The sequence below is a fragment of the Sinocyclocheilus grahami genome, unplaced genomic scaffold (assembly GCF_001515645.1).
Source record: "Sinocyclocheilus grahami isolate Dianchi unplaced genomic scaffold, SAMN03320097.WGS_v1.1 scaffold1286.1, whole genome shotgun sequence".
Taxonomy (NCBI): domain Eukaryota; kingdom Metazoa; phylum Chordata; class Actinopteri; order Cypriniformes; family Cyprinidae; genus Sinocyclocheilus; species Sinocyclocheilus grahami.
This window is the reverse complement of record NW_015506465.1, coordinates 138,093-152,616: the sequence shown is the minus strand read 5'-3', so window position 1 is coordinate 152,616 and position 14,524 is coordinate 138,093. Positions and strand designations below refer to the sequence as shown.

The following is a 14,524-nucleotide window of genomic DNA, read 5'->3' as shown; positions in this document are numbered from 1 at the left end:
CTGCAAGCACAGTACCGTTTCCACGCTCGTTTGACTCGCGTTTGGTGCTGAAGTGAAGTTGGAGTGCATGTCTAAAACGTCTCCCGTTTGATGTGCTCGTAAAGACGTTCTGCAACTGAATGAAATGCACTTCTTGTCAAGAGAAAAAGTGACAGAAACAGCAGTTTTGAATGGTGGCCAACCCTAGCTCCACGTTAAACAGAAAAAATGAATCGCCTGCGTTAATGCGCTAATTTATATATTAAGTGTATATATGTATATATATAAAGTGTGTGTGTGTATATATAAGAAAAAAAACTATAAACATATTGCCAAAGAGCTCAAAAATATTAGTATATTATATAAAAATATTAGTAAAAGTCTTTAGCCCTAGTAATTAAAACATGTACACGCTTTGCAGCCACATTTAAAAATTGGATCAAGTACAGTATGTGTAGCTTTAATAAGAGAGAAAGAGAGACAGAGACAGCGGTTACGAGATTTCAAGTTTCAGAATAACCTTTTACAACACCCAACAGCTGCTAAACATTCCTGCCAGTGTCCCAAACAAACCCGATGTGAGATGATGTTGGGATTTGCAGTAAAGAAAGCTGGGACTGCTTCAGACAGGTGCTGTGATACACACATACATTAAAACGTGCATAATTTGTCTTGATAGATTTTAGCTTTTAACCTCAGAAATCAAATGTAAACTAACACACAAAGAGAATTAGGAAAGCGTAGTCACATGAATGGACTTGAAGAGCCTGGGAAAACGCTTGTTTACAGCATTTATCCATCAGAGATCTGTGTCGTCAACACAAGACAGCTGCGTCTGTCTGGCACCGTACCATCTCTCACCCGTCTGCCACCAAATATATACACACACACACACACACACACACACACACACACACAGAGTACCCACACACATTCACATACAGAAACACACCCACCTGCTCCAAAATACTGGCACCGTACCATCTCTCACCCGTCTGCCACCAAATATATACACACACACACACACACACACACACACACACACACACAGAGTACCATCACACATTCACATACAGCAACACACCCACCTGGAGCCAAACTCCAAAATAAAGCCTTACAGTAAACTGCAGGAACTGATGGGAAAATGCCTAAAAAATTATCAATTGAAACTCAAGGGACAACAATGTATTTTCCTCTTACAAGCAGAACAGCTAACCACAGATAAGTCCAGATACACTAAATTCAATTACTGAGCAATGACAAATCTGGCACTGGTATTACATAAAATTTTTCTGGCAGTGTGTTGAACCACAAAACAGTGAGAAAGTGGACAGGAGCTGAATTATGGGAAGCAAAGGCTTCAATGTGAGTGAGAGGCAGAGGAGTTTCCCTGTTAAAGGGATAGTTCACCCAAAAATGAAAATCCTGTCATTATTTACTCACCCTCATGTTGTTTAAACCTGCATGACTTTTTTTCTGTGGAACACAAAAGAAAACATTTTGAAAAATGCCTCAGTGATATCTCAGTCATCAATGAAAGTTAATGGGGTCCAGTGTTATTTTGGACCCCACTGACTTTCACTGTATAGACAAAAATTATTTGGTGTTCCATATAGGTTTGGAACAACATGAGGATGAGAAAATGATGACAGGATTTTTGAGTACACTGTCCTTTTAAATATTCTTGGCTATACAAGATCAACAGGTGGCAAGAGCAAAATAAAGTCATGGATGGCGGAAGAAACGTTCACTTATGGGATTGACAAATGGAAATAGTTTCTCATTTAGTTGCTACATCCACAATGAGCTATGATAATAAATGGTGACAGCGAGAACAGAGAGTCCATACTGTTGTTGTATTTTTATGATGGTCAAACCATGCGTCATATATACAAGTTTCATACTATGTCTGAGGGTTTCTTTGAGAAAGCTGCCCCTCAGTCAGTGTGTGCCACTCTCTGCTCCTGCCTTACATGGACAAGCTCTCAGGAATGTGGGAGGACAGCTGGCACGGCAGACATACCTCAGCGCTAACAAAGACCTGCTGTTGCCTTACTGTACTCGCTGAGGAGATCATAAATTAAAGACCCTGCAGCCAAGGTTGCTGTTTCAGAAATACATAAAATGTATATTATTGTGTTGAACAGAATGTACTGATTACAATCAATAGGGGCTGCTATAGGGGCTGTACTGTGGTCCTGACAAGGCTCACTGACTTAGAATAGACTAACTCAGTCTCAGTGCGGTACAGTGCAGCCTGGTGTAGGGCAGAGTGTGTTATCTATATCTCTGAAAACACAGCCACACTGATTGTGGACTGACCATATCCCATGATGCTCTCTGGTGTCCTGTTTGGCCTATCTGAGCAAATCTCCTAGTAAGACCCAGAGGATGAGACAAAAAGAAGGCGACTCTTTCTCTGTCTTTCTCTCTTAAACACCTTTTTCGTGCACTTTTTTCTTCTTCTGTATATCTAATAATATCCTCCCTCTTTTATCTGTTGTCTTCAGTTTCTGCTGGTCAGGGTTTGGCTCAGTGTGCCAGGTAGGGATTATCACAGCTGGGACTGTCCGCTTTGTTCAAGAGCTCCACTTTTTCATTCTCTTGCATCTCTGCCCCTCTCAGCTTTCAGAGAGAGATTGTTCTCAACCAGGGAAGGCAGAGAATCACTTCCTTGTGCCTGTCTCTAACCCCAGAGAGCCATTTTAATCCTGGGGACTGTTCATTTGACGAGAGGGGAAAAAGTGACACTAACACGGCACATTCTTCAGCAGCTGAGTGACAGAAAACAGCCGGTCACTTCCTAAATAGTACATTAAAGGGTTAGTTCACCCAAAAATGCAAATTCTGTCATTAATTACTCGCCCTCGTGTCGTTTCAAACCCGTAAGACCTTCATTCATCTTCTGAACACAAAGGAGGGTGAGTAATTAATGACAGAATTTTCATTTTTGGGGCATTTCCTCTGCTTTCCTTTGACATACAGATTTAGAGACTCTTCCTCGACTCATTTGTACAGCTGTTGTCGGAATGCAGAAAATGTTATCCTGAGGTAAGTATTCTCTAGGGGAGGGGAACAGATTTGATCAGGGATGGATGGACGGATGGAAGCTAGTATTCCTAAATACGTGCCACCCGTACAGACCCTCTGTGTGACAAAACTTCACCCCCAGACCTGCACACAAGATCTCTAGCATCACTGTATGTATGAGTGATGTGGTACCTGCTAAGGATGAAACCCAAAAGATTGAGATCAAACGTAAAAGTCATTGAAAAAATGTCATTGAAAACTCTTCTACTATTCTGAATATTGTGCTTATTCTCCTTATTCTGCCCATATGCTTTGTTTTAAATAGTATATTTATTGTTTTATCGTTTAAATCATGACCAAATGTCATTGTGCAAAATGTTTTAGTTAAAAGGTTTGCTTGTGTTGTCTATATTTAAAGTGAATCTTGGATCTATAGTATTAGCAAATAGTTTAATTCAGTGCATTACCAATTGATTAAAACTTGATTATTACAAATGTAGAATGATCTTATGCATTTGGAATGATTCAATTCAGTTTTGTTTCTTTTTTGATTTTTGAATGTCAATATTATATAAATAATCAAGGCTGCATTCATTTGATAAAAGTACAAATCCCAATATTGTGAAATTTAAAATAACACAAAAATACAAATATTTAAAACTCTAAAATTAAAATAAATATTAAAATCTAAAAAAAATGTTTTCTATTGGAATATAATTTAAAATTTCAGCAGTCATTACTCCTGTCTTCAATGTCACATGATCCTTAAAAAATCATTACAATAATATAACAATAATTACAATAATAAACATTTCTTATTATTATCAATGTTGAAAACAGTTGTGCTGCTTAATATTTTTGTGGAAACCATGATACATTTTTTCAGGATTATTTGATGAATAGACAGTTCAAATGTGCAGCATTAATTTAAATTAGAAATCTTTTGTATTACTATAAATGTCACTTGCTCAATTTATTGCACCCTTGCTGAAAAAAAAAAAACTTTGAATGGTAGTGTCTATATAATCACAGAAATAATTAATATATTAATATATTTTAACTTTTTTCTTTACACTTTTTACATATGATTTAGGGAGCGGGTTTTAATCGACAAATCAATACATCCTCATTGCAAAGATGTTCTTACATTTTTAGGTGTGGCTTGAGTATTTAAGTAATTTTTTGGCCACTGTGTGAGACCAGGGCAGAAAGGTAGACAACAACATAGTTTTAGGTGTGACAGTAAAATGACCACTGTTTCCTCACAGTCCTGACCACTGTCACAGCCTCAGCTAGACATGACAGTAACGATGATGCAGCATTGAGATGCCCTTGTGGGCAAATGTGAAATATAGAGAATACATGTGGATGCAGGATATTGCTGCTGCTTTTGTTACTCCCTTTCCACTGAGTTTATTTTGGCACCGAGTCTAGTTAGTCTGACGAGAGGTGTCTGCTATTTGGAGCCCACTGCCCAGTCTCAAAGTCTGCTCTCTCTTCTCTAACCCTGGTGCTATTTCCAGCTCTTGTCATATCTAGCTCCTCTCCGGTCACACACCCACATACACCCCTCCAGATGCCCCATGCTATGGCTCCTCCTCTGACCAAAACAGCTACAGCCCTGATAGATCCATTCACACCGTCAAACAACTAACTGCACATGCTGTGTAATACTGGTTGAGAATAGTTATGCAAAAATGAGAGTAATAATGCTTGGTTATAATGCCTTTTCATGACAACTCTAAGCTCACAATCCAGAAACACAGATATGGCCTGCTGGAACAAAACAGCATGGTGGCAATGAACTGATGTCATCAATTTAGCGACATCAACATACAGATAATTAGTCTTTAGGTATTTGTTTTTGAATTTAAATGTAATACAGTCCTTTTCCTGATGAGAATAAAGGAGGAAGGATTAACTGTGTTCCTGACCTGCTTACATAGTGTACAACATTAATAAAGTCAATGAGAATTGTGACACAAGTAAAAAAACATACAATCCAAACAATCTGACCACGGGAAAAAAATTTTAAAAAAAAAAAAAAAAAAAAAAAACCCGAAATGTAATAATATTTAATTCTACCTATACAATTCAAAAGTTTTTTTTTTATAATAAATAAATACTTTTAATTTATTTTTATAATAAATTTATATTTTTATTCAGTAGAAATCCATTAAATTGATCAAACGTGACAGGAAAGACATTTATAATCTTACACAAAATGTATGTTTCAAAAATGCTGTTCTTATGAACTTTATCAAGCAATCCTGAAAACTTAATAATATTGCACAATGTTTTTACTGTATTTTTATGAAATAAACATAAGAGCATAAGAAACGTCTTTCAAAAACATTGACAAACCTACCGACTTAACAGTAGTGTAAAGCCTAGGAAAGTCTGTGAACAGACCTGTCAATTACAAAAAAAGTGAAAAATTGCTCTTCCACAATCCTTTATTATTGGCCTCTTAAAAAGCCTCCACATAGTTTAGAAATGAGAGATTTCAATAACCTAGTAGGTCTCGTTTGTAATTATGCCTCTGCAAGAAGAAAAATGCAGGTAAAGAGGAAATACAAGGCCATTGTTAAATAACAGAGTAAATACAGTAATAACAGTTCATAAAAATGTAAAAATTAACATTAACCTAGATCAATAAATGTTGTATTATATTCGTATTATAAATGCATTAACTAAGGTTAACAAATTGAACCTTATTGTAAAGTATTAGTGAATTCTAAGTTGAAATGGTGAAAGTTTCTGGAGTGGTTCCAGCTTGTTAAAGAGGATGTTCTGAGGGCAGGTACTCTGGGGAAAACAGGTACAGCTGAGCACGAATTATAATGTGCTGCACACCTTCCCTTGACCTGCATGAGAGATGAGATCATTCTTCATTCCCCTCAGGACAGCCTGTTAAAGCACTAATATCCTGACAATCACATGGAGGTATATACAGCTGTGACACACAAGTCCACATCTGGAGTAAGCATGAAATATGACAGGATTCAGGAAAAGGTCAAAGGACAGAGAAAGTAAAGAATGTGGAAAAAAAGTGGTTCAATCTGTGAACAAATCATTTCTTTGAGTCAAATTTCTTCAATGAGTTCAGACCACAAATCCATCCTGAATGATTTGTTCAGAAGAAAAACTAGCCTATCCTTTTTAAAGCTCCAGTGAATGAAAAAAAGTGACCAGAAGAAAGATTTTTGAACAGAATTGTAATTTTTTTAATTAAACTATTCCTTTAACAACAGAACTTTTTTCTTCATTTTCTCACTAACTTTGCCGCATAGATTTGATATACAATCCAACTGCTCGCTCTTTCTAGAAACGTCTTCCCTAAGGCAGAAATCTTATTCAGCTCGACTTATATAAACAGACGCGTTTCTTCCCCTTTCATTTCACCACCTCTCCACCCCCTGTATTCTTCCTTTCTTCTATTTTCCCTCCTCCGCCACCTCAAGGCTCTATCAAAGCATCGTGTTGCCCCATTGTTATGGAGTGCAGGGTTCGGCAGCGACAGCATTCAGGCGGCTCTATGGATCACAGCCACCGGCCTCTACCTGTGTCCCCACCACACAGCTGTTCACTGGGGGACGTATGATCACAGCACACATCAGAGGAATGAAAAAAGTCACTAGGCAAACAAGCAGAAGAAAGAGACTGAAAGTAGGAGAGTCAAAAGGGATTTCTGCAGTTTCCTCTCCTCCACTCGCACCAAAGCATTGCCTTTAGATGAAAATTATGAACAAAGGTTCCTTACAGCTTTTCAAGTTCTTTTCATCAAGGCTTTCTTTTTATTTCATGTTTATTTTCTCTCTCTTTCTGAAGAAACAGCTTGACTGGATTATTTCATGATTTTTTGGAGAAAGACTATGATTTAATTTTAGGGTCTTAGATGGCCTTTAATGCTAGTTGGCCATAGCTTTTGAAAATCTAATCATAAATGTGATGTGTTGAAGGTAAAAATAAGTTCTAATTTCACAAGGAATCAATTTTTGCCACTAAAAATGAACATACTGGATGGGAAAGCAGAGCTCTACAGTAAAGATCATCTGCTGGCCAGGGGCCAGTGTGAGTGAATTTTGGGTCGATTAATGGAACTGTCACTTGCCCTATTGGACCAGTGTTATCCTACTTACAGTTGTTGATTATATACATGTACATAGTGACATTTGCTTGCAAAACCATTTTAAAGTTGGCAATCAAGGTAAAATGATATAGCTGGCTTATAGAAAAAACGATGTCTGCATTAACAGGCAACCATGGCTGTCTGCGAACAATGTTGACGGAGTCACACAATCTGTGAACAGTTCAAAGACCTTTAAAATTAAACTCAGAGAGGCAGCAGATGGAAAATGTGACAGGAACTAAATAAGAGCATCTCCTCATCGGCTGTCTGCCTCTTACAAGCCTGCTACTTTCATTAGAGCCTCACCAAAAATATGTCAATTACAAAAAAAGTGAAAAATTGCTCTTCCACAATCCTTTATTATTGGCCTCTTAAAAAGCCTCCACATAGTTTAGAAATGAGAGATTTCAATAACCTAGTAGGTCTCGTTTGTAATTATGCCTCTGCAAGAAGAAAAATGCAGGTAAAGAGGAAATACAAGGCCATTGTTAAATAACAGAGTAAATACAGTAATAACAGTTCATAAAAATGTAAAAATTAACATTAACCTAGATCAATAAATGTTGTATTATATTCGTATTATAAATGCATTAACTAAGGTTAACAAATTGAACCTTATTGTAAAGTATTAGTGAATTCTAAGTTGAAATGGTGAAAGTTTCTGGAGTGGTTCCAGCTTGTTAAAGAGGATGTTCTGAGGGCAGGTACTCTGGGGAAAACAGGTACAGCTGAGCACGAATTATAATGTGCTGCACACCTTCCCTTGACCTGCATGAGAGATGAGATCATTCTTCATTCCCCTCAGGACAGCCTGTTAAAGCACTAATATCCTGACAATCACATGGAGGTATATACAGCTGTGACACACAAGTCCACATCTGGAGTAAGCATGAAATATGACAGGATTCAGGAAAAGGTCAAAGGACAGAGAAAGTAAAGAATGTGGAAAAAAAGTGGTTCAATCTGTGAACAAATCATTTCTTTGAGTCAAATTTCTTCAATGAGTTCAGACCACAAATCCATCCTGAATGATTTGTTCAGAAGAAAAACTAGCCTATCCTTTTTAAAGCTCCAGTGAATGAAAAAAAGTGACCAGAAGAAAGATTTTTGAACAGAATTGTAATTTTTTTAATTAAACTATTCCTTTAACAACAGAACTTTTTTCTTCATTTTCTCACTAACTTTGCCGCATAGATTTGATATACAATCCAACTGCTCGCTCTTTCTAGAAACGTCTTCCCTAAGGCAGAAATCTTATTCAGCTCGACTTATATAAACAGACGCGTTTCTTCCCCTTTCATTTCACCACCTCTCCACCCCCTGTATTCTTCCTTTCTTCTATTTTCCCTCCTCCGCCACCTCAAGGCTCTATCAAAGCATCGTGTTGCCCCATTGTTATGGAGTGCAGGGTTCGGCAGCGACAGCATTCAGGCGGCTCTATGGATCACAGCCACCGGCCTCTACCTGTGTCCCCACCACACAGCTGTTCACTGGGGGACGTATGATCACAGCACACATCAGAGGAATGAAAAAAGTCACTAGGCAAACAAGCAGAAGAAAGAGACTGAAAGTAGGAGAGTCAAAAGGGATTTCTGCAGTTTCCTCTCCTCCACTCGCACCAAAGCATTGCCTTTAGATGAAAATTATGAACAAAGGTTCCTTACAGCTTTTCAAGTTCTTTTCATCAAGGCTTTCTTTTTATTTCATGTTTATTTTCTCTCTCTTTCTGAAGAAACAGCTTGACTGGATTATTTCATGATTTTTTGGAGAAAGACTATGATTTAATTTTAGGGTCTTAGATGGCCTTTAATGCTAGTTGGCCATAGCTTTTGAAAATCTAATCATAAATGTGATGTGTTGAAGGTAAAAATAAGTTCTAATTTCACAAGGAATCAATTTTTGCCACTAAAAATTAACATACTGGATGGGAAAGCAGAGCTCTACAGTAAAGATCATCTGCTGGCCAGGGGCCAGTGTGAGTGAATTTTGGGTCGATTAATGGAACTGTCACTTGCCCTATTGGACCAGTGCTATCCTACTTACAGTTGTTGATTATATACATGTACATAGTGACATTTGCTTGCAAAACAATTTTAAAGTTGGCAATCAAGGTAAAATTATATAGCTGGCTTATAGAAAAACGATGTCTGCATTAACAGGCAACCATGGCTGTCTGCGAACAATGTTGACGGAGTCACACAATCTGTGAACAGTTCAAAGACCTTTAAAATTAAACTCAGAGAGGCAGCAGATGGAAAATGTGACAGGAACTAAATAAGAGCATCTCCTCATCGGCTGTCTGCCTCTTACAAGCCTGCTACTTTCATTAGAGCCTCACCAAAAATAACACTCCCACTGCTCTGCCTCTGACACCTCTAAATTCTCTCCAGCTTTATCAATCCTCGCAGACACAGAGGCTCCTGTTGAGCCCTGCAGCCCATCACCTACACAAAACTTACAGCGGAGGACAGCTGGACAGTAACACTAAATGATTAAGAAAGATATGGAACACTGTAAATGCACTGAGGAGACAGCATTTAATGAGCAAGGTCAGCGGTATAAATGGCAATTTCTCAGTTGAGGCCGTGACTCTTAGCAGTATATGTACAAAACAAAACTGAAATATAACCATGTAGCCTCTTTAAAAGGCACAATGAATAAAATACTCCTTTATATTTTAAAATGAAAAAGTTTAATCTAACTCAAACATTCCTTCCAAGCCCATTTATTTAAACTAAACAGCATATATATATATATATATATATATATGAAGCAATAAGGAGAAATCTAGATAGTTGCTATTACACCAGATTCAAAGAAATTAACACCAGAAGAATGAAAAATAACAGTAAAACATGTAGGAAGTCTGTCAAAACTTGTGCTGAGCTTAAGATTAAAACAGGGTTCACAATTATTTGCAAATTATTAAATACTTTTATTCAAATAACTAATAAAACTATTAGCCTACTAAATGTAATGTATCAAAATTAACCATCAAATGAACTATTTTAATAAGCTCATGTAAATGCTCTATTGTACTAGAATGTATTCATTTAATGAAATTTTTTTTTTCTAATCACAAACCCACTGAAGGTCCCACTGAACCCACTGAATATCCCTAATGTCAAACTCCCAGTTGCAAAACCATGGATTAAAGGAAGAAAGGGCAGAGAAAAAGGAATGTGAAGGTCAGTATACTCGACTGAGCAGATTTAGTGTCTCATATCCAAAAGGTGTGCTTAATTCATCAAAGAACAAGTAATCAAGGATGAAACGAACTCAATGAGTGAAGAACTGTCATTTACTAATCCAATACACATGGCCTCTCTGTAACCTGCTGACCTCTTGTTTCCCTTTTAGTATTGCCCATCAATTTGTTTCAGCTTTAACTAGACAGACAGAGGAAATAAGCAAATAAGTGAATTGGGTGCTGGAGGGGGGTAATAACATTGTCTGGAGACCTTTGAGATAGAGCCTCCCTTCAGACTCAGTTTTAGTGTGGAGCATCACAAGTCAACTGAACTGTCTACTGAGACATCGATAGAACAGACTTCAGTTATATAAGCAGGTGCAAATGATTCATGGGTCTTGTGGGGGGTCAGGCTCAAAAACATTTGGTGAATGATTAAAATTGGCCGAACACATTTAAATGCAAGAAATGTATGAGTTCCTACATATATAATGTAAGAAGGTTATAAGATAAGGTTAAGGCTTGTGGCTCAAACACATTTTGCTTAAAAAGTACATCTAAACATGGATATTCAAATAAATAATGTTAAAAAGTCTGCCCCACTTGAAAAATATGAAACACATCAGATCAAAATAAATTGATAATGTAAAACCGAATATGGAAGAGATTTAATATATGGATAGATAGATGATATAACGTATATATGTAACCCTGGACCACAAAACCAGTCATAAGGGCACATTTTTGGAATAAATATATATATTTTTCTCAGCTAAAGCCACTGATCCAAACAGAGACAGGATTACTCCACAGAAATGAACATGTCCTGCCTAACACTAACAGACACAGGAAGGATGATGCAGAGACAGAAAAGCCAATAGGCACAACTTTAAAGGTGCAATATATAATGCTGAAACAAACCTGAAATTCTGAAATATGCATAGTACCATAAAAATGAGGACTGATATATGTTTCATTGTAATATGTCCCACTGTTGAACTTTTTTCTACATTCTCTATCGCCCCCTCTTGTACTACAGATGTAATACACAAAAAACTGAGGCTGTTTCTGCATATAAAAAAAACAAAACAAAACAGTAACGTTTGCATTCCATATCAAAGGTTTAATGTGTTCATATATGTTTTTTACATAATATAAAAAATATGATGTTAGGCACTTCAGAGTTTAAATGTAACTACAGTTGAAAAGTTTGGGGTCGATAAGATTTTTCTTTGATAGAAGCCTCATGCTTCTTAAGTCTGCAAAGATCTATAAATTAGTAATATTGTGAAATAGCATTACAATTTAAAACAACTATTTTCTATTTTAATATTAAATGAACATTAAGTGTGAAGTAAGTGAATTTTCAGCAGCCTTTCAGGATTCTTTGATGAATAACTCTTATAAATCTTTTGTGACATTTTAAATGTCTTTACTGTCACTTTCATCAATTTAAGCATCCTTGCTGAATAAAAGTGTTCATTTCTTTATTTTTTTTTTTAATCTTACTGACCCCAAACCTTTGAACAGTAGTGCATGTCTTTGGCCACTAGGCTACACAACAGTTGGTCTGCAGTTCATTTAGTACAGTGGTTCTCAAATTGTGGTCTGTTTTGTTGATTGGCTTATTTAATTAAAAATAAAAAATAAAAAGCATTAAAAATATATAACATAAAACACCAATATTGAGTTAATCAAAATTAATCAAATTAATAAACTGACTGTTAACATTAAATTAATAACATAACTGACGGTTCTGTCAAGTGGATGTAAGCATTTGTTTCAATATCTAAGCTAGCAAACAGTCAGCTAGTTGCTAGTTTCAATAAAATATGAACAAAACAGCAGTTTAGAAAAAAAAATGGGTGAAAAAATGTAGGGAAAAAATGGTGACTCAAGTCAGCAACAGTGAAAAGGACATCAAATTAAACTTCTGGTATTAGATAGTCCATTTTTCAGCCCTCCGACACCTGAAAAATGTTGAGAACCACTGATTTAGCAGGACGACAATAAGACCTAGTACTTTACTCTGAAGTTTGTCATCAACTTCATAACAATTAAGTAGTGAAGCTGCTGATTTGTAATGAAATAGCAATTTGGGTTGTAATGGATCAATATATGAATCACACAGAGGGTGATTGAGATGTCTGATTTCCGGCTTTTGTCTGTTATTTACAGTTCCTACTGACAGTTGTTGTAGCCCATGACTTTTAATCGGATATATTCTCTGACTTCTGTAACGTTTTTCTCCAGATCCGCCAATTCATCCCGCTGCTGCTGCATTTTCTGCTCGTTCTTGTTGAATTTTCTCTCTAATTCTTCAAAGGAGGGACACAGAAAAACAAGAAGATGAGAAAAGAGCCAAACAAAGTCAGATATCTCAAAATATTCACATTTGTTACTGTGTTTAATAACAAAAATGACAGCATAAATAACACTTGGCTCATAGGTTCATTTGAGCATAACATTTCAGTGCTTTGCTTTAGTAAATGTTTAATTGGGCATTTGGACATACTTCTGAGGGTTTCCATGCCTGTGGTGGCTTTCTTCAGCAGTTCCTCTGCTTCTTTCTTCATCTCTATAGCTTTCTGGCTAATGTTACCTTCTCCTGTCCCGCCCACAGAGTCCACCTTCTCTTTCAGCTCATTATACAGATTCTCGGCATTTACCAGTTCCTTTTAAACACAAACATGCACACAAAAAAAAAAGTTAATGGAAGAAGCTCTAAAATATAGCTAGACGTGCACACACACACACACACACACCTCTTGAAGTCCAGCAGCCTCTTGAGTTGCATTGTCGGACTGAGCTTTGGCATCTTTTGCCATCTCCCTGTTCTGCTCCGTTTTATTCTTCAATAAAACCACTCCATGAGACAAATTGGCCAGTCGCATCATCACACCCATGAGGTTGCTGTCTAAATTGAAGAGTTTGTTGTCAAGCTGTTCGGGAAAGAGACAGAAGCAGATTAATTCAGATCTTAAGACTATGACTCGATATCAATTCAATAATGCTACAAAGAATCATGAGAAAAGTATGATGGTTTCCACAAAAAAATTGAAGCAGCGCAACTGTTTTCAACACTGATAATAATAATAATAATAATAATAAAGGCTTACCATAGTAGTGATGTTCTGGGCATTCTTGAGATTTTCTAGGGCTGTGGTCATTTCCTTCTCAGCTTTTTTTATGGCACTCTGAGAGGTTTCAAGTGCTTCTTTAGTTTTATTGATATTATCGCTCACCCCTTCAGCTTGAGCCCTGTGCAAACACAAAACCACACACACATACAATGTAATTTACTATAATGTGGATTTCTGTGTAAAATAGTGAGCAATGTTCTCTCTCGCTTACTTTGCATCTTGAGCTCTCTTAAGCAGATCCTTGACTTTGGCCAGTTGCTCTGAGGTGTGATTGAACACTCCCTCCACATTGGTGAGGTTGGCGATGTTAGCTTTGATCTGCTCGACGATGTTGAGTATTACGGTCCTGTTGACTGGCAAGGAGATTGCCAAAACCTGCTGGGCCACTTTTTCAATGCTTTCTGGATCTGCTCCCTCCTCTGAATATAGCAGTTTTAGTATTAAGAAAAAGGCTTTTTATTGTTTTCAAAAATGACAATTAGGCATTTATGATAATTAAACATGTTAAAATGACAGTTCGTGCAGAAATGTAAATTTATCATTTATTCACCCTTATGTTAATATAAAAATTTTTATGATTTTCTTTTTTTCTTTTTTGTTCCTCAGACAAAGTAAAGTATTGGATACATACTACTGTTGCCATACGGTTTTATGGACTACACTACTGTCGGTAAGAGTTTTTAAAGAAATTAATTATTTTATTAAGTAAGGATACATTAAAGGCACAGTATGTAAGATTTTTTTTATTAAAATATCCAAAAACCACTAGAACAGTGTTATATATTTTGCTGACTTGTGTACTTTATCCTAAATGTTTCGAAGAATGTTTAAATCCAGAGAAATAAGCAATTTTAACTAGTGACACGGTCACATTGTGTCGCCTGCTAATGACGTCATAAGCCCTCGATTTCCGGTTTTGTTTTGTAGAAAACATGGAAACACCAAAGACGCTTTACACACGTTGTGTGTTTTAATAGACCGGTGACGACCGCACAGAGTAGCATTATAACAGAACTTTCAAACGTATCTAGTATGATAAAACAGCGCTGC

General features: G+C 36.7%; 1 protein-coding gene across 1 annotated transcript in view; it reads right to left on the bottom strand.

Moving 5' to 3' along the window:
• LOC107568838 (laminin subunit beta-2) overlaps window positions 1-14,524 on the bottom strand; it is a 46,880-nt gene that overhangs the window by 30,869 nt on the left and 1,487 nt on the right. The window lies entirely within an intron of this gene.